Source organism: Rhagoletis pomonella, unplaced genomic scaffold, assembly GCF_013731165.1.
Source record: "Rhagoletis pomonella isolate Grant_MI unplaced genomic scaffold, Rhpom_1.0 Rhpom_scaffold_00001, whole genome shotgun sequence".
Taxonomy (NCBI): Eukaryota; Metazoa; Arthropoda; class Insecta; order Diptera; family Tephritidae; genus Rhagoletis; species Rhagoletis pomonella.
The window spans coordinates 109,574,266-109,594,311 of NW_023458555.1; positions in this window are offsets into that span (position 1 = coordinate 109,574,266).

Sequence of the window (20,046 nt, forward strand, 5' to 3'; positions counted from 1 at the left end):
ATTCCATCTGCGATCTTGAAGCTTAAGGGCATAGGCGCTAATAAACTGGCTTATTTTGTACTAGCTTTCGATCATTTCGTTGTCTTTTTATTGTAATGCCACTGGTCGGTAAAAAGGCTTGCCGTCTACGAAACCATTTGGTGGCCCCGACGTGATTTTGGAATCACAGATTTTGCGTATTAACAAACAAAGTATTGCCCCATGGCGCCGTCCAAAAGAGCAGAAGTCGAATCCAGGAAAAATAAGCACGATTCTCTCATACAGCAGATAACAACGATTAATAACGCCCTTAACATTGAAGCACTCCAGGAGCTCGACGAAGCAGCAGTTGAAGTCCGAATAGAGCAAGTGGATCGACTGGAAAAAAGATTTGATGGTATTCAAGCGCATTTGGAGGATGAGGACGAACTTGAAGACGTAGTGACGATGTTTTCTAGCCATTACATCGAAGCGAAGACGAAGTTGACGCGCCAGCTGTATATTTGCCGTGGCGCAGAATCTCATCGCTCGATCATGCGGTCAACTTCGGACGAATGGCCATCGATTATCGTCGCACCGCCAAAACAAAGGGTACCAGTTCTACATATTCCAAAATTCAGCGGTAATTATACCGAATGTCCTGACTTTTTTTCAATATTCAGTACTGTGGTGAAGCAAGATGTGGATTTGACGATTGAAAAATTTCAGCATCTTCGCTCCAGCCTGTGTGACGCTGCGTTGGATACAATACGTTCTTTCGAAATTTCAGAACAAAACTACGATGAAGCTATTGACTTATTGAAATCTCGGTTTGATAACACACGCTTAAATTTTCAGGCACATATAAGAGACATCGTACAACTTAAAAGAGTAGAAGGTGATTCCGTGGCGAAGTTTAGCGAACTAAGCGACAACGTAAACGCCCATTTGCGCGCGCTACAAACTATGGGTACGAAAGAGCAGATTGCTGATTGTATGTTAATTCAGCTAGTATCGCAAAAATTGGACGTTGCATCTCGCACGAAATGGGAGGAAGAATCGACTGTGAATGAAATATCAACTTGGAATTTGATTCCGAAATTTTTAGAAAATCGTTGCCAACGTCTGGAAAATATCGAAAACGCGTTTAAACTAAGGTTATTAGTCAAGCAGGTAGGAAATAAGTCATACTTAAACAACAACTGCAAAGTTTCGCTAGCCACGTCGCAAACGGTTGCGTATTGTGCAACTCCAGTCAGCATGCAATCGCTCAATTCAAAACCTTTACTAGCCTTTCGCCTTCTATGCGATATACAGAGGCGAAGAGACAACAACTTTGTCTGAATTGCCTAAGAGGAGGTCATTCTCTAAAGAACTGAAAGTCCGGCTGCTGCAAATATTGCTTATTGAAACATCATACTTTCCTACATCTAGGCACCCTTCCATCTGGGTCAGCCGCTCAATCATCAATTTCTACTTCAGCTATAGTGACAGATGCGCCAACTTCATTGCTTATCACGGGTAACCCATCCGCTTCGCTTTCGGCATCAGCGTCGCCATTTTCTCAGTCTGCAGCAACCCTTGTAAGCTCTGGTTCCCAAACCATTGATACTGACATTGATTTCGTTCTCTTGGCAACCGCAGTCATTTATATAAAAAATCGCGCTGGATCGCTTATACCTTGTAGAGCATTGCTCGATTCTGCATCGCAGCTTAACTTTATCACTAATCGATTAGTTAACCAACTTCAACTTAGAAAAATCAAATCGTCATTGTCTATTTCCGGCATACGTCAAAATGGTTTTGTCGCAGATCATATCGTTGATCTGGAACTACACTCACGCATCAGTGACTGTTCTTCCAAGTTGTCGGCAGTTGTTATGCACACTATTACCGACGTCTAACCAAGCCGTTCGCCTAGCGGATCCACTATTTTTTGAACCCCAACGCATCGATATCTCATTGGTGCCGGCCCAAATACGCTTGGCCAGAAATTTGCCAGTTCTACAAAAGACTAAGGTAGGTTGGGTTGTGTCTGGTGGAAGCACAGCAAAGGTGTCAAGGCGTTCTTGTGCTGCAGCAACTGAGGGATCAAGGGAGAGTAACTTAGATTTGGATTTGGACAATTTGGTTAAACGCTTTTAGGAAATAGCAGCTCAGCGCCAACGACTACTACTGAGGAAGATATATGTGAAGAGCATTTTATAAAAAACTATCAACGTCTAGAATCTGGAGCTTATTCGGTATGACTACCCAAAAGGGCAGCTGCCGACGAGCTTGGAGATTCATATCAACAGGCCATTAGTCGATTTAAAACTCTAGAGCGCAAGTTGCAGCGTAATCTTGAACTTAGAAAACAATATTCATCCTTCATTACAGAATTTTTCGATTTAAAGCATATGTCATCGGTGGATATTATACGCGATCAGGTACCGGTACATTTTTTGCCACATCACTGTGTATTTAAGGCCGACAGCACGACAACCGACTTGCGGGTAGTGTTTGATGGTTTTGCACCAACTACCAACGGACGTTCGTTAAATTCAATATTGATGGCAGGGCCTACCATTCAACCTTCCCTTTTTGACACTCTTCTGCAATTTCGTACATTCAAGATTGGTCTTACCGCAGAAATATGCAAAATGTATCGCTGCGTAAGAATGTCATATCCAGATAATTATTTACAGTGCATAAAATGGAGGGACACTCCTACTTATGGTACGAAACCTGCCTTCTTTCTAGCCATTCGAGCCATGCAGCAGCTCGCCATCGATGAGGGTCATGCATGTCCAATTGTAGATTAAACTATTTTATATAGATGACATGATTTTTGGTGCAAACTCCGTGGAAGAAGCTCGCGTAATTTTAAATGAAACAAAGGCACTGCTTTCTTTGGGAAAATTTCAATTGAGGAAATGGTGCTCAAACGACGATCGGGTTATGGTGGATGTCGCTGATCACGACAGGCAAGACTTCCTGAAGTTTAATGATGGCAGTAGTGTCACAAAGACGCTTGGGTTGGTTTGGGAGCCTAACTCAGACACCTTTTCATTTTCGTTTTTGCCCTTTTTAACTCCAGTTAAGATAACTAAGCGTACATTCTTATCGACAATTGCTAGACTATACGGGGTTTAATAGGGCTTGTGGTGCCCAAGGCAAAAATTTTCTTACAGTGCCTTTGGAAGGAAATATTGCATTTGGACGAGAGCCCTTCACAGTCTATTCAAACAGCGTGGCTGAACATTTGCAGCGGATATGAATTAGTCATGCGATTTAGTTTTGACAGATACGTGCTAATGCCTGATGCCGATGTACAGATACAAGCCTTTTGTGATGCAAGTTTGGCCGCGTATGGTGCATGCTTATACATATGTGCAGAGAAAGCTGGAGTCGTTAGCACCAATATTCTTTGTTCTAAGTCGCGAGTAGCGCCACTCAAGACGCTTACAGTGCCAAAGTTTGAGCTTTGCGCCGCATTGTTGTTAGCAGAACTAGTAACCAAAGTAACAAAATTAAGTATTTTTAAGGGACAGGTATTTTGCTGGTCAGAATCGAGCATTGTCTTATCATGGCTGCGTAATGAGCCGGCTAATTTTAATATATTTGTTGCTAATCGGATTAATATTATCAGACACTAACAAAGGGCATGGCATGGCGCTATATTCCGTCAGAATTGAACCCAGCGGATGTACTTTCAAAGGGAGCTTGCCCAACGGAACTACTAAATATTGCGCATTTGGAAATATGGGCCATCATTTCTTGGCAATGAACAAAGCAAATGGCCGACATCACCCATCCTACCAAACGACCTACCCGAATGGCGGAAAGAAGCACTTGTATTTGTAACTACGGTGGATCTTTCGGTAAACTGCGAATTGCTAAATTCATTTGATAAGCTACGTAGAGTGTATGCTTTCATCTATCGTTTTTTACAACCAGTTAGTATGAAGTGCTCTGGACCGTTGAGCACAATAGAACTACAACAAGGCGTTTTTCATTTAATTCCTATGATTCAATGCATGAGGAATATAGATCACTAGAAGAAAAAGGAAAAATAAAACTTTCATCGCACATTCGATCCTTGAATCCGTTCATCGATGGCAATGGATTACTTCGTGTTGGTGGCCGGCTGCAACATTCATCTTTGGACTTCGCCTCCAGGCACCCAATAATTTTACCCAAGCAACACCCCGTAACTGACTCAATTATCAATAGTCTTCATCAACAACTACTTCACGCCGGTCCGCAATCCCTGCTTGCTACTATTCGGTTCAGTACTGGCCCATTGGCGGTCGAAAAACTGTTTCTCGCGTCATTACTAATGTATACGCTGCTTTCGGGCTAAGCCCAAGTTGGTGGAACATTTAATGGGAAGCTTACCTTCGGAACGAGTAAGAATAAATCGAGCATTTATTACTACTGGCATAGATTTTTGCGGACCATTTTTCTATAAGTCCGAAGTTAGAAGTCGGCCTCCGATCAAATGCTACATTTGTTTGTTTATTTGTTTTTCGACCAAGGCCGGTCATTTAGAGCTGGTTAAAGACCTGACAACTGCTTCATTCTTAGCAGCTCTAAAATGAAACCGCAGAGAACCACAAACTATATGGTCAGACAATGCTACTAATTTTATTGGAGCCAAGCGGGAATTACGAGAGCTAAAGGAATTATTTCTCAACCAAGGGCATTGGAAAGCAGTTCGTGAGCAGTGCTTAAAGGACGACATTGAATGGAGGCTAATACCTTCTAGCTCTCCCCATTTTGGCGGCCTATGGGAGGCTTCGATCTAAATAACTAAATATAATTTTTTTCGTGTTGCAGGTTTATCTACTTTAAATTTTGAGGAACTTCGGACGCTCGTTTGTCAAATAGCCGTAATTGTAAATTCGCGGCCTTTATGTCCCATCTCAGAGAATGCTGAAGACTTGGAGGTGCCTACGCCAGTACACTTTCTAATTGGGTCACCCTTTACGTCGATTGTGGAGCCTGATATTTCTGAGCTTAATTTAAGTCAACTCAATAGATGGCAGCGTGTGTGTTGTATGCAGCAGCATTTCTGGAAGAAGTGGCACACCGAGTATTTAACTCTTCTTCAGCAGCGGCAGAATTGGCATTCGTCTTCAGTAAACTTAAGGCCTGGTGATTTGGTTCTAATTAAGGAAGAGAACAGCCCTCCACTCAAGTGGCTGGTAGCTAGAGTGATCGATACTGTTCGTGGAAAGGACGATATAGTTCGTGTTGCTGTACTTAAAACTGCAAATGGCGTATTCAAGCGAGCTGTGGCCATCTTATGCCTTCTACCAATCGATGACAATGTATTGAAAGCCTAAACCTTTCAACAGGCGGAGGATGTTTAATTATAAGATCTACCTTCAATATTATTGGTACGAGTCGATCAACAAGTAACATCACTAATAACACTCAATATTTACTTACTCTCTATTGTGCTCATTTCATACGTTGACTAATAACACTCAATAGAGATTTACTCCCTTTTTGTGCTCTTATCATACGTTGATACACTGCATATGTACATATGTGTATACATATCTACATCTATTGTTTATGCTACCGTTAAATCAGGTGATTTCACTGCACAGGCCCAAGTGTTATTTTATGATGTACACACATGCGTAAATATGTATGTATAATGATTGCAATAAGTTGAAAACTAGTTTTAAGAAGAAGCAATAATAATAAAATATTCATTCCATCTGCGATCTTGAAGCTAAAGGGCATAGGCGCTAATAAACTGTATATTTGCCGTGGCGGAGAATCTCATCGCTCGATCATGCGGTCAACTTCGGACGAACGGCCATCGATTATTGTCGCACCGCCAAAACAAAGGCTACCAGTTCTACATATTCCAAAATTCAGCGGTAATTATACCGAGTGGCCGGATTTTTTTCAATATTCAATACTGTTGTGCAGCAAGACGTGGATTTCACGAGTATTGAAAAATTTCAGCATCTTCGCTCCAGCCTGCGTGACTCTCCGTTGGATACAATACGCTCGTTGGAAATTTCAGAACAAAACTATGATAAGGCTATTGGCTTATTGAAATCTCGGTTTGATAACAAACGCTTAAATTTTCAGGCACATATAAGAGACATCGTACAACTTAAAAGAGTAGAAGGTGATTCCGTGGCGAAGTTTCGAGAACTAAGCGACAACGTAAACGCCCATTTGTGCGCGCTACAAAATATGGGTACGAAAGAGCAGATTGCTGATTGTATGTTAATTCAGCTAGTATCGCAAAAATTGGACGTTGCATCTCGCCTGTGAATGAAATATCAACTTGGAATTTGATGTCGAGATTTTTAGAAAATCGTTGCCAACGTCTGGAAAATGTCGCCAACTACTACTACTAAAGAAGGTATATGTGAAGAGCATTTTATAAAAAATTATCAACATCTAGAATCTGGAGCCTATTCGGTACGACTACCCAAAAGGGTAGCTGCCGACGAGCTTGGAGATTCATATCAACAGTCCATTAGTCGATTCAAAACTCTAGAGCGCAAGTTGCAGCGTAATCTTGAACTTAGAAAACAATATTCATCCTTCATTACAGAATTTTTCGATTTAAAGCATATGTTATCGGTGGATATTATACGCGATCAGGTACCGGTACATTTTTTGCCACATCACTGTGTATTTAAGGCCGACAGCACGACAACCAAATTGCGGGTGGTGTTTGATGGTTTTGCATCAACTACCAACGGACGTTCGTTAAATTCAATATTGATGGCAGGGCCTACCATTAAGCCTTCCCTTTTTGACACTCTTCTACAATTTCGTACATTCAAGATTGCTCTTACCGCAGAAATATGCAAAATGTATCGCTGCGTAAGAATGTCATATCCAGATAATTATTTACAGTGCATAAAATGGATGGACACTCCTACTTATGGTACGAAGCCTGCCTCCTTTCTAGCCATTCGTGCCATGCAGCAGCTCGCCATCGATGAGGGTCATGCATATCCAATTGGAGCTGAAACTATTTGCAAAGGTTTTTATGTAGATTACATGATTTTTGGTGCAAACTCCGTGGAAGAAGCTCGCGTAATTTTAAATGAAACGCACTGCTTTCTTTGGGAAAGCTGATCACGACAGGCAAGACTTCCAGAAGTTTAATGATGGCACAAAGCGTCACAAAGACGCTTGGGTTGGTTTGGGAGCCTAACTCAGACACCTTTTCATTTTCGTTTTTGCCCGTTTTAACTCTAGGTAAGATAACTAAGCACACAATCCTATCGACAATTGCTAGACTATACGACCCCCTGGGTTTAATCGGGCCTGTAGTGGCCAAGACAAAAATTTTCTTACAGTACCTTTGGAAGGAAAAATTGCATTGGGACGAGAGCCCTTCACAGTCTATTCAAACAGCGTGGCTGAACATTTGCAGCGGAGATGAATTAGCCACGCGATTTAGTTTTGACAGATACGTGCTAATGCCTGATGCCGATGTACAGATACAAGCCTTTTGTGATGCAAGTTTGGCCGCGTATGGTGCATGCTTATACATACGTGCAGAGAAAGCTGGAGTCGTTCGCACTAATATTCTTTATTCTGAGTCGCGAGTAGCGCCACATAAGACGCTTATAATGCCAAAGCTTGAGCTTTTCGCCGCATTGTTGTTAGCAGAACTAGTAACCAAAGTAACAAAATTAAGTATTTTTAAGGGACAGGTATTTTGCTGGTCAGAATCAAGCATTGTTTTATCATGGCTGCGTAATGAGCCGACCAATTTTAATATATTTGTTGCTAATCGGATTAATATTATTCAGACACTAACAAAGGGCATGGCATGGCGCTACATTCCGTCAGAATTGAACCCAGCGGATGTACTTTCAAAGGGAGCTTGCCCAAAGGAACTACTAAATATGCGCATTTGGAAATATGGGCCATCATTTCTTGGCAATGAACAAAGCAAATGGCCGACATCACCCATCCTACCAAACGACCTACCCGAATGGCGGAAAGAAGCTCTTGTATTTGTAACTACGGAGGATCTTTCGGTAAACTGCGAATTTCTCAATTCATTTGATCAGCTATGTAGAGTGTATGCTTTCATCTATCGTTTTTTACAACCAGTTAGTATGAAGTGCTCTGGACCGTTGAGCACAATAGAACTACAACAAGGCGTTTTTCTTTTAATTCGTATGATTCAAAAATCCCACTTGCGTGAGGAATATAGATCACTAGAAGCAAAAGGACAAATAAAACTTTCATCGCACATTCGATCCTTGAATCCGTTCATCGATGGCAATGGATTACTTCGTGTTGGTGGCCGGCTGCAACATTCATCTTTGGACTTCGCCTCCAGGCACCCAATAATTCTACCCAAGCAACACCCCGTAACTGACTCAATTATCAATAGTTTTCATCAACAACTACTTCACGCCGGTCCGCAATCCCTGCTTGCTACTATTCGACTTCAGTACTGGCCCATTGGCGGTCGAAAAACTGTTTCTCGCGTCATTACTACTGTATACGCTGCTTTCGGGCTAAGCCCAAGTTGACGGAAATGGGAAGCTTACCTTCGGAACGAGTAAGAATAAATCGAGCATTTATTACTACTGGCATAGATTTTTGCGGACCATTTTTCTATAAGTCCGAAGTTAGAAGTCGGCCTCCGATCCAATGCTAGATTTGTTTATTTATTTGTTTTTCGACCAAGGCCGTTCATTTAGAGATGGTTAAAGATCCGACAACTGCTTCATTCTTAGCAGCTCTAAAACGACACCGCAGAGAACCACAAACTATATGGTCAGACAATGCCTCTAATTTTATTGGAGTCAAGCGGGAATTACGAGAGTTAAAGGAATTATTTCTTAACCAAGGGCATTGGAAAGCAGTTAGTGAGCAGTGCTCAAAGGACGGCATTGAATGGCCAATACTTTCTAGCTCTCCCCATTTTGGCGGTCTCTGGGGGGCTTCGATCAAAATAACTAAATAACATTTTTATCGTGTTGCAGGTTTATCTACTTTAAATTTTGAGGAACTTCGGACGCTCGTTTGTCAAATAGCCGCAATTGTAAATTCGCGGCCTTTATGTCCCATCTCAGAGAATGCTGAAGACTTGGAGGTGCCTACGCCAGTACACTTTCTAATTGGGTCACGCTTTACGTCGATTATGGAGCCTGACATTTCTGAGCTTAATATAAGTCAACTCAATAGATGGCAGCGTGTGTGTTGTATGCAGCAGCTTTTCTGGAAGAAGTGGCACAACGAGTATTTAACTCTTCTTCAGCAGCCGCAGAAGTGGCATTCGTCTTCAGAAAACTTAAGGCCTGGTGATTTGGTTCTAATTAAGGAAGAGAACAGTCCTCCACTCAAGTGGCCGCTAGCTAGAGTGATCGATACTGTTCGTGGAAAGGATGATATAGTTCGTGTTGCTGTACTTAAAACTGCAAATGGCGTATTCAAGCGAGCTGTGGCAAAGTTATGCCTTCTACCAATCGATGACAACGTATTGAAAGCCTAAACCTTTCAACGGGCGGAGGATGTTTAATTATAAGATCTACCTTCAATATTATTGGTACGAGTCGATCAACAAGTAACATCACTAATAACACTCAATATTTATTTACTCTCTATTGTGCTCATTTCATACGTTGACTAATAATACTCAATAGAGATTTACTCCCCTTTTGTGATCATTTCATACGTTGATACACTGCACATGTACATATGTGTATACATATCTACATCTATTGTTAATGATACCGTTAAATCGGGTGATTTTACTGCACAGTAAATATGTATGTATAATGATTGCAATAAGTTGAAAACTAGTTTTAAGGAGAAGCAATAATAATGAAATATTCATTCCATCTGCGATCTTGAAGCAAAACGGCATATGCGCTAATAAACTGACTTATTTTGTACTAGCTTTCGACCACCGACTGCGGTAATCAGTGTGACCGCGGGCTTGTGAAAAATTGTAGCAGAAAGTATACTTAAAATGTATCAATATGTATCACTTTTTTTATTTTAAGTATCAAAATATCAATATGGAATAAAACCAATAATTTTCATGAAAAGCAATTTTTCAAAACAATTTAACATTTATTGATTGCAAAAAAGGTACACGTATCTGTTGTACTTGATATACATACTAACGATATTACATAATCTTATTTTTAGTTTGCATACTTTTTGTATTTAAAAATATAAATAATAAATTTTTATTGGTGCGGCAATAGCTCGCGCTTGGTTCACACCATCATCGGAACAAGATATGAAAAATAATTGCTCTCCACTGGGACAGTAAACGATCAACAGCTTGCTTCAGCGATAACCAGCGAACGTTTGACACAAAAAATTTTATGATTTTTAACACCAACGTAGTTTTGAAACTCGGCAAATTCATCCACCCTTTTAGCACTACGTGCGACGAAATTGTTAACATCTCTGACAAGTTTTTCGACTTCTACGAAAATTGTTCCACACGATTGGAAAAGAATCAAAATTTAAAAAGAAGTATCTCTCAAATATTCATCGTCATCCACTTGGATCAAAACGGTCACACTGGCGGTAATACTGACTTTGTGCACCAAACAAAGAGCGCAAATTTTCCTCATATACACAATAAGCCATCGTTCTGACTTTGCTCCGATAGGAGTAGATTTGTTCCGTTTTGTGGAAATAATTTGAAACCTAGTCCTCTACTCCGCTCAATTGAAAATCTGCTCCGTTTTGTTGTATCAACAAATTTACTCTCCAAATAAAAAGGCGGTGGAGTTTTTAATAGCAAATGAAAAGTTATATTTTACCTTTTTATCGACACGATTGTTACATTGGTGAGCTACAGTTCCTTTGCAAATACACTTGAATTCGTGAATAGGCCCTCACAGGTAAAGAAAGAATGAAATAACTTTTTATTTTAACCGAGGGATTTTAACTGTAATGATAACTGCTCGTTGGATTAAGGCACCTTTACACGGGTCCATTTCCTAGCAGATTTTTGTCGTCAAAACCAAAATCGACCCGTGTAAATGACATCCCAATAGTAAAATATAAATGCTTTGGCTAGTCGATTTTCCAGTCTACAGAAATCGACCTTTGTAAAGGCAGCTTTAGCCCCTTATTTAGTCCCAGAATACAGTGATACGAGGAGAAATGAATTGTTTTTTATAAAGATAAGAAATGCACATCTACTACGAAAACTTGACTTTTACTCCCATTTTTGCAGTCCGAACTCAGCAAAGAGCGCATGATGAAGGTCAGCTAGTGATCAGTATTACCAAGTTTTTTATTTAAAAAAGCACCAAAACACTGAAAATAGCGAAATTTTCCAAAAAAAAACACCAAATTTGTGTTGCTGTGTTTAATGGTATTTTTGCATATAAAGCTGTATGTTCAAATATTTTAAGTAATCACGCAATGGCACTTGTAAATATTTCCAACTAGGCGCAGTTAATTAATTTAATTAATTTAATTAGCAAAATGTTTTTTTTTATTAGTAAAACGATTTGCAAAACGTTACTTGGTTTCTCTAGCAGCTTTATTTTCATGCAATTGCTTACTTTTGTACAAATGCGCACACCCAGCTAATGAGCAGAATATTCTATGAATTCTGTGATAGAGACTGTGTGAAAATATTGCGTTTAGATTATCTGGGAGCATATTATCCGTAGGAGAAGCTCGGCAAAACACTAACATATGTGTCAACGGATAAAGTTTTCCGTACGTTTGGAATGAATAACTGAATGAACAAAAAAAAAGACGAGTGTAGCACCGTACACGTGATAGAAGTGAAACTTCTTAGAAAAGGTGTGAGTACCAGGTACTCACGAAATTTGATATGTGTACGGCACGGCAAAGCATTTGGCGATTGAGTTACTTACATATGTAGGTTAGGCTAGAAATTAAACATTAATGTCATTTAATTTCACTGATTTATAGTTTTTTGATTAATTTTTAATTTCAATTGAAAATCCGGTATCAACACCTTGTATGAATTCGCCCTTCTAGCATCGTTAGGACCAGGTTATAATGGAAGTAACAGAGCGGAGTGAACTCTCACATAATTATCTTTTATATGTTTAATAAAGGCAAATGTTTATAATGCAATCAATAGATCCCTACGAAGTCGCCGCGATTAGTTACCATTTGCCACGTGCTTTATAAACAAGGCGTTAAGTAACGGACGAAGCTTTGTTTGCAAAATGCATTTATTTATCTTGTTCGGCATCTCCTCTTACTCGCCTTCTCTTTGCCCAACGTTGCATTCTATCCAAGGCGAATTCATATGTTCTTATCACGAATTGATATATGCATGTGGTAGCAAGAGTATAAAAACATAAAATTACCTAACCTCGTGTGCCTATTCACGAAATCATTTCATGAATTTGAGTAGAGACTCAGTGCATAAACACGATTTACAAAATCTATTTCGGAGGACTTATAACAAAACGGAAAAAAATTTGGCATTAAATCGACGGATATAACATATATTGTTTTTTTGCTATGGGGTTACCACTAAAATAAACTCAAAATAGAATTCCGTTATACAACATGCCCATTAACGTTGCGACGAGTTGTACAACTTGCCAGAAAATCAAAATAGATTTATCTTTCATAGAACTTCATTTAACAGGCCCATAAACGTTGCAATCTAGAGCACAAAATCACCAAGTTGAATCAAAGGTCGCAACGTTTATGTCTTTCTTTCAGAAACACCGAGGCGAAATTTTCAACTGCTCCTGTAAACAAATGTACAACAAGCACATCATTTTGACGATCGATTGGCTGCTCTGGTAAAACCACTTTATATGAATACGCCTTGATATCAACGAGCAGTGTTACTGGAGCCAAGTCGAATTTATACAAGGTGGTGTTGGCAGAACAATAACATTTTCTCCGCGGTAATTCTCAATGTCTAAATGATGTGTTTGTCGTATGTACATACATTAGTGGTAATACTTCCCTGCAAAAAATGCGACTACTCCGGGATGACTTGGGGAGCAATCGCAAAGTAACTTGCGACTAATACCACTTTTGATCTCTTTATATGGAATGAACTGTTCAGTTCTGGTCGAGCAAGTCCTATGAAGAGACTAATTGTTTCCTTTTGTACCCCAACGGGCATAAAAAGGGACTAATCACTTTTCAATAATAAAAATTTGCACCAGCTGCGATTCGAACTGGGGTTCTCAGTTTTGTTGAGCGAATACTCTCCCCCTGTGCTAATGAAGCACTTGAAATTTCATTCACTAAGTGCGTACATGTCATTAAATCGTTAATAGCGCCCGTTAAAGAGGAGTCGGGGAATAATACCCGTATGAGACTAGTTGCGACTAATTAATGCCAAATTGTACCCGATTGAGAGTAATCTCGGAATACTCCCTTTAGAGATTAGTCGCACAATTTTTTGCAGGTTCGCTTTGTGTACGCACACAGTTGAGTGTGAGCTTGTAAAATACACATATTATACATTTTAAATTATTTTTAAATCTATAATTCTGATAGATATTTTAATTCTCTATCTTTTGATATATGTATTAACAGCTGCAAAAAGTGAAATAGTTAATAATTGCGTTTGTTTACTCATTTCCAGTAAAATCCAGTAAAAGTTTTTACCAATTTGCATGTTTTGGCGTTTTCGCACGCAAAAACTTGCAAAGTAGGGGAAATTGAGAGAGCGAAAAATTACATTTGAAGTTGCAAGTTTTTACTGGATTCTACTGGATAAATGTTTACCTGTAAGAATTTGCCAGTACGAAAAACAGCTGATCGCATGTTGCTAAATGAAATTTAAACTAATAAGGAAACTGTTTATGGGCTTTTATTGTTGAAATTCACGAACTAACCCCATTTAAATATAAAATATATTGTTTTATTAGGAAATTCCTGCGAATAAACAACCAGTTTATCAGCTGTTCATGAAACTTGCAAATTATTACTGGAATAGCGTTCGCGTATTTTTTTTGTCAATTTTGTCTGTGAGAGCGAATTCTTTGAAATAAAGTTACTGGAGAGTTACTGGTAAATTGTAAACAAACACAACTAATAACGAAAATATTGGTAAAAATAAAAAATGCATGTCCACTAGGGCGGGTTGATTGTATGGATGAAAAAAAATTAAAAATCGTATAGCAAAAACGTAATCTACATTAAATTCTAAGAAAATTCTCTGAAGAAACCATGGGTCTAAAATAAAACCCTAATCCGCGCCTCTCGACTTGAAAATTTTTTTCCTCTTCTTTCGCTAAAATTATTTTCTTTTTCTGAAATATATTATGTTTTATTATATTACATTATAGTTTATGCAATACAGGTTTTGTTTTGAGACTAATCAAAATATTCAATTATCAAAAAAGCAAAACAAAATTATATACAACCATTTTTACTGGGGTGAATATTTTTTTTAATGAAAAAAAAATTTTGAGTGTAGAAAAAATATAAAGTGCAAAAGAATTACCTTACTAAACCATTTTGTTCAGAAAATTCGATTTCTTTTTGGAAAACCTATTTTTTCTAACATTTATTTTTTTGGCAAAGGTGGCCATATAAATTTTCAAGTCGAGAGGCGCGGATTAGGATTTTGTTTTAGATACATGGTTTCATCGGAGAATTTTAGGTGATTAGATTTGTTTTCGTTTGTACTACATACATATATCCATGTATACAAACATATGTACATACATACTGTTATGGCTAGCTGCACCGCTGAATAATAAAACACGCACCTTTTTTTGGTTGAAATAATTAAAGTTCACTTTTATTCTTTTAACTATAAAAAGGCACAACAACAGGCGAATGAGCACGGGTCCAAAAAAACCAAAACACACGTACGCGGCGGCGGTTCGTCTACGACTGTGTTGATGCTGCTGTGCTGTTACCTTTCGACCAGGCAGCCGTGGTCCTTTGGCCACACTGACACGGCGTTGCCAGATCGTCACGTTGACGGAGGTGGAGACTTACTCCGAAAATTCGATCATGTTCTCAACATCCATCAAAATACGTTGATAAAGGGTAGCTGCTTTTATTTATACATACGGCTGAAGGGTAAAGAATAATGGGATACAAAATGTAGAGTATGACGGATAAGCATAGCGTTAGGCAGTTGGTAGCACACACAGTTTCGTAATGTTTCGGGTGATGGTTCCATGTTGAGTTTTTATTTCGACAACACGAACGTTTTTATCTGGACCCGGATGCAATTTGATTATACGCCCAAAACGCCACTCATTGGGGGGTAATAAATCGTCTTTTATTACCACTAGATCACGTTCTTCGATATTCTGCTGTGGGCGCTTCCATTTGTAGCGTTTATGGAGGTCCTTGAGGTAATAATTGGGTGCCGTTCATTGTAGCTGAGGGCGGCACAGGAAAGTCGACCATTTACTCTCATTATGCCTGCTTTGTCCAACATTGGGTTTAATGTCAAAAGGGGGCTTTTTCTGCTGATTGGCTTCCAATCTTCCAGCAGTCTATTGTGTCCCCATAATGATTTCGTTGGGTTTGGATGATGAGTTTGGCTTTTGCTTCATTCACTTCCTCTTGGGTTAGGGTAACTGTGTCTGGGACGGATTGTTTTCGTGCCTTCCGAATAAAACGAAACATATAGGCGACGGTTCTGAGCGCGCGAGAAAACGACGAGAACCGGTCGAGTATATCCATATCCTTGTCTTCCATGGTGTGAAATTCCTCTACGCGTCGCTGTTGCGGGGGGGGCTGGAAGGTGGGACACAGCTTTAGGCCACGATGTTGACGACCGTATGAGCCAGTTGGGTCCTTCCCACCATAGTGGACATTCCACCAAGTCCTGTGGTTTGCTGCCTCGTGTGCCCAAATCCGCTGGATTGTCATTGCTGGAAACGTGTCGCCAAATCGCATTGCTCACGTTTTGGAGAATTTGTGACGTTTGATTGGCTACGTAAGTTTTCCAAGTATGTGGAGGTTTTTCTAGCCACGCTTGTACTATGGAGGAATCGCACCAAAGTACGAGTTCGTGGGTGGGTAAATTGAGCTCATCTTGAAGTTGCTTTACTAACTTGGAGAGTAGTATTGCTCCGCAGAGTTCTAACTGTGGAAGACTTACGGTTTGTAAGGGTGCTACCTTGCTTTTAGCGGCTAACAAATGCGATGAAAACGTGTTTTCGCTGTTTTGTACTCTTAAATAATCGCAAGCACAACCGGAGGCGTCTGAAAATCCATGCAGTTGGATGGGATTGTCGAGGGTATACTGTACCCAACGGGGAATTTTAAGGTTCTCAATTTTGTAACAGCATTTTTGTAAGTATCATTATTGGCGTTGGCATCCTGCGGGGTCGAATAATTTCGCTACTGCTGATAAAATCTGTCTTTTTGTGCATAAGCGTGCTGCTAAAAGTTGGTCGTATGCATATGTAAAGGTGTCTGTTAGCGCATTCCATTGGATTCCGAGCATTTTTATGGAGCTCGCATCTTGGAATTTGAGAAAATCGACATCAAGTAAATTTGTGTCGTGAATCGGCTCTAGAATTTCCGGGTGGTTTGCCGACATTTTTCTCAAAGGGAATCCTGCTGATTCCAGGGCATCGGTAACTTGGGTCATCGCGTTTAGAGTGGACTGTATATCGCGACCACCTTATAGAATATCATCAACATACGTTTCATGTAAAAGTATGTTTTTTGCGAGCGGCTATTCGCTTTGGCAGTTGGTTAGGGTTCTTATTGCCAAATATGGTGCACAATTAACACCAAATGTGACTGTCTTCAGTCGAAAATCTACTATAGGCATATTAGGGTCTTTGCGAAAGACGATGCGCTGGAAATCTTGGTCTTCTTTGTGAACTAGTATTTGGCGATACATTTTTTCTATGTCGCCGTTGAATACGAACCTATATAGTCGCCATTTGAGAATAACGATCATTAGGGCGTTTTGTAGTATGGGGCCTGTGTGGAGAATGTCGTTCAATGAATTGCCAGAGTGAGATAATTTGGAGGCGTTGAATACAACTCGCACCTTTGTGGTTTTGCTGTCTGGTTTTATAACAGCATGATGGGGTAAATAAAAGGAAAAATGTTTCCCGCTTTTTACTATTTCTTGAGGGGAGGCGTGTTCCATGTGATCCATGGTCAAGTATTCATTTAGGACTTCAAAATATTTCTCTTGTAGTTCATGTTTCCTTTCTAAGGTCCGCTCGATGCTGATGTACTGCTGCTGTGCTGCTGGTCGGGAGTGACCGAGTGCCAGGTTTTCCGGGAATTCCGCTTTGAATGGCAATTTTACTACATAGCGTCCATCTTCTTGGCGGATTGTGGTTGTCCTGTATAGCGTTTCGCAGCATTCGTCATCTTCTGATCGTGGCTGGGTGGGGCGAACTTCTTCATGTTCCCAAAATTTCTTTAATTTGAGGGGGTCATCGGAGCATTCCGTGACGTGGGTACTGAACGTTGCGACCTTTTCAGCTACTGGACCGCTCAATATCCATCCGAAGATCCTGTTTTGGGCGAGCAATGTTCCACTTACATTATGTTGCAGTCCTTCGGTAATGATATTGCTGCCTATTACCACATCGAGATGGTGTCAAACAATGAGGGTCAGCCAATGTTAAATCCGCCAATTCTCCGAGATCGATACTTGATACTTTGGCTGTGGGCAAGAAGTGAGTGAGTTTTGGCAGTATTATTGCTTGTGTGTCTACTTTTAGGGCTAAATCTGATGAATAAAATGTTATTTCGCAGATCTCATTTGAGTTTCCTACCACCATTCCACCCATTCCGGATATTTGGTGTAGAGATTTTCTTGTGGGTAGGCCAAGGAGCTTTTGTATACGGGATGATACAAAAGTTTTTTGGGAGCCTTGGTCTATTAGGGCGCAAATTTTATGGAATTCGCCAGCAAAGTATATGGGGACTATTGCTGTTGGTAGTAGGGTGGTTCCTTTGTCACTCGAAAAGTGAGTGGAAACCTTGTTTGTGTCCTGTGCGGGACTTGCGGCTGACGACGCCCTTGCGGCGGCTTTCGATGATGAGAGCCGCTCGCTGTCCGTTCTGCTAAGGGTGTCGGCTTGTGGCCTGGGCTGCGTATGAAGTAAAAACTGATGCCTCTTTTGGCAATAGACACACGTGAAACTGCTCTGACACTCATTCTTGAGATGTGAAAAGGAAAGGCAATTTTCGCAAAAATTGTTTTATCTCTCGAATTTTAGGCGGTCTGATACTGAAAGATTTTTAACCTGACGCAAGATTTCATCGTGTGCTTTTGATTACATAATCTACAAGAGACGGTTTTGTTGAACTCCGCATGATATGCATGAGCTCTATTTTTATTGAGGGGGGTCGAGTTGTGATTCACCGTTCTTGGTGTAAAACTCGAAAATTGGGGTTTTGCCTTGTCTGGTCTATAGGTACTTAACCTTTCTACTACCTCGTATCTGTTGGTCAAAAATTTGTTCATATCTGCCCAAAGCGGTAGTTCCTTCCGGGAGCTGAGGGACTGTTCCCATAGCGAAAGGCTGTCACTTGGCAGTTTGGATGAACACAGGTATACCAGGATTGGGTCCCAGTCCGTTGTTGGGATTCCTTGTGTTGCTAGGATTGACATGCAATTGTTGATTGTGGTCTGCATATTCTGTAGTTGTTCTCCGTTTTCTGTGTATATTGCAGGCAGGTTTAATAGCGTTTTCAGCTGGTTGTCGACCAATATCCTACGATTTTCGTACCGTGATCTCAACGCTTCCCAGGCAAGCTCGAAATTTTCATTGCTCAATGGGTATTGCTTTACCATGAGCCCCGCTTGTCCCTTTGTTTTTAGGCGTAGGTGGTAAAGTTTTTGAGCAGGTGTTAGTTTTGGGTGGTTTTTATAGACTGCCGTAAACATGTCTCTAAATGCTGGCCAGTCTTCGTACCCACCATGGAAGACTTCAGTGTCGCACGGTGGTACCTTAAGATAAAAACCATCGGAGTGGGACTCATTTATAGGGTGGTTGGAAGTTGCTTGTTGGCTGGTGCTAGCAGTACTAAAAACCTGTAAAGCTTCTAAAATTTCGGATTTACTTGTTTGATAGCTTTCCATGCATTTAGCGAATTTCTGTTCGACAGAGCCGCTTAGTTCTGTATAGCTATCAGAGAAGCTGATTTCTCTATGGGACTCTAGCACCTTTGCTCATGTTTTCTCAGGGTCCTCTAATTTTACCTTTAGTAAAAATTCAGACAAGTCGGTTGCTTAAGAAGGGGGCCATTTTGAACAGAAAAACCTCTAATTGGTTACTGGCATAAATAAATTCTTATAAACAGTGGTCAGCGGATGTAAGGGGGCTCGTATTCTCTGCAGTCTTTGGCATTTTCGCTAATTTTTTCTTCTATGGTTAAAAATTAGTTAAAATAAAATTTAAATTCTTGATATAAAAAATTTGATTATACTTTGATATGTGTATTTATGATTGTTCGCTGGGTTGTGTTTTATTTCGGGTCCCGCTGTTTTGTTTGCTGGGATAATATGCACTTGTCTCAGCGCGTCTGAGTACAAGCAGTAATATGTATATAGGCGTGTGGTTTGTTGTTGGCTCTGGGTTGAACTAAATGAAAACCAAAAATATTTGCCGATAATAACTGTTGTGTACCAATGCCCTTTCAAATGCTGTGCTAATATGTATGCACTTGTCGATATATAACAAAGTGCATGTATGTAAATATGGCGATACGGCGTGATGTTGCTTATGTTGTTCTTACCTACATATGTGCATACACTTAATTTGTTAGAGGGTGGGTTTGCTAGCTTAAGCCACTGGACTAGCGCGTTGGATTGCGAGCAATATTGTTATTGGTACGTATGATTATTGCCAATATATATATATATATATATATATATATATGTATGTACGTTTATAAATGGGCAGTGGTAAATCTGATGCTGCCGATTTCGACGTTAAGTATCTACTTATAAGAGCAAAGAACTTAGGCGGGGGTACCTATGTATGTACATATGTATGTTATATACATATACATATACATACAGGGTGTCCCAGAAGTAACGTGCCAAACTTTAGGGGAAGGTAGGTGGGGGGGTGAGCTCACTGATAAAAAAAAATTTCTGGTAAAAGTGTCACCGTTTTTGAAATATTTACATTTTTCGAATTTAAAAAAATCGTG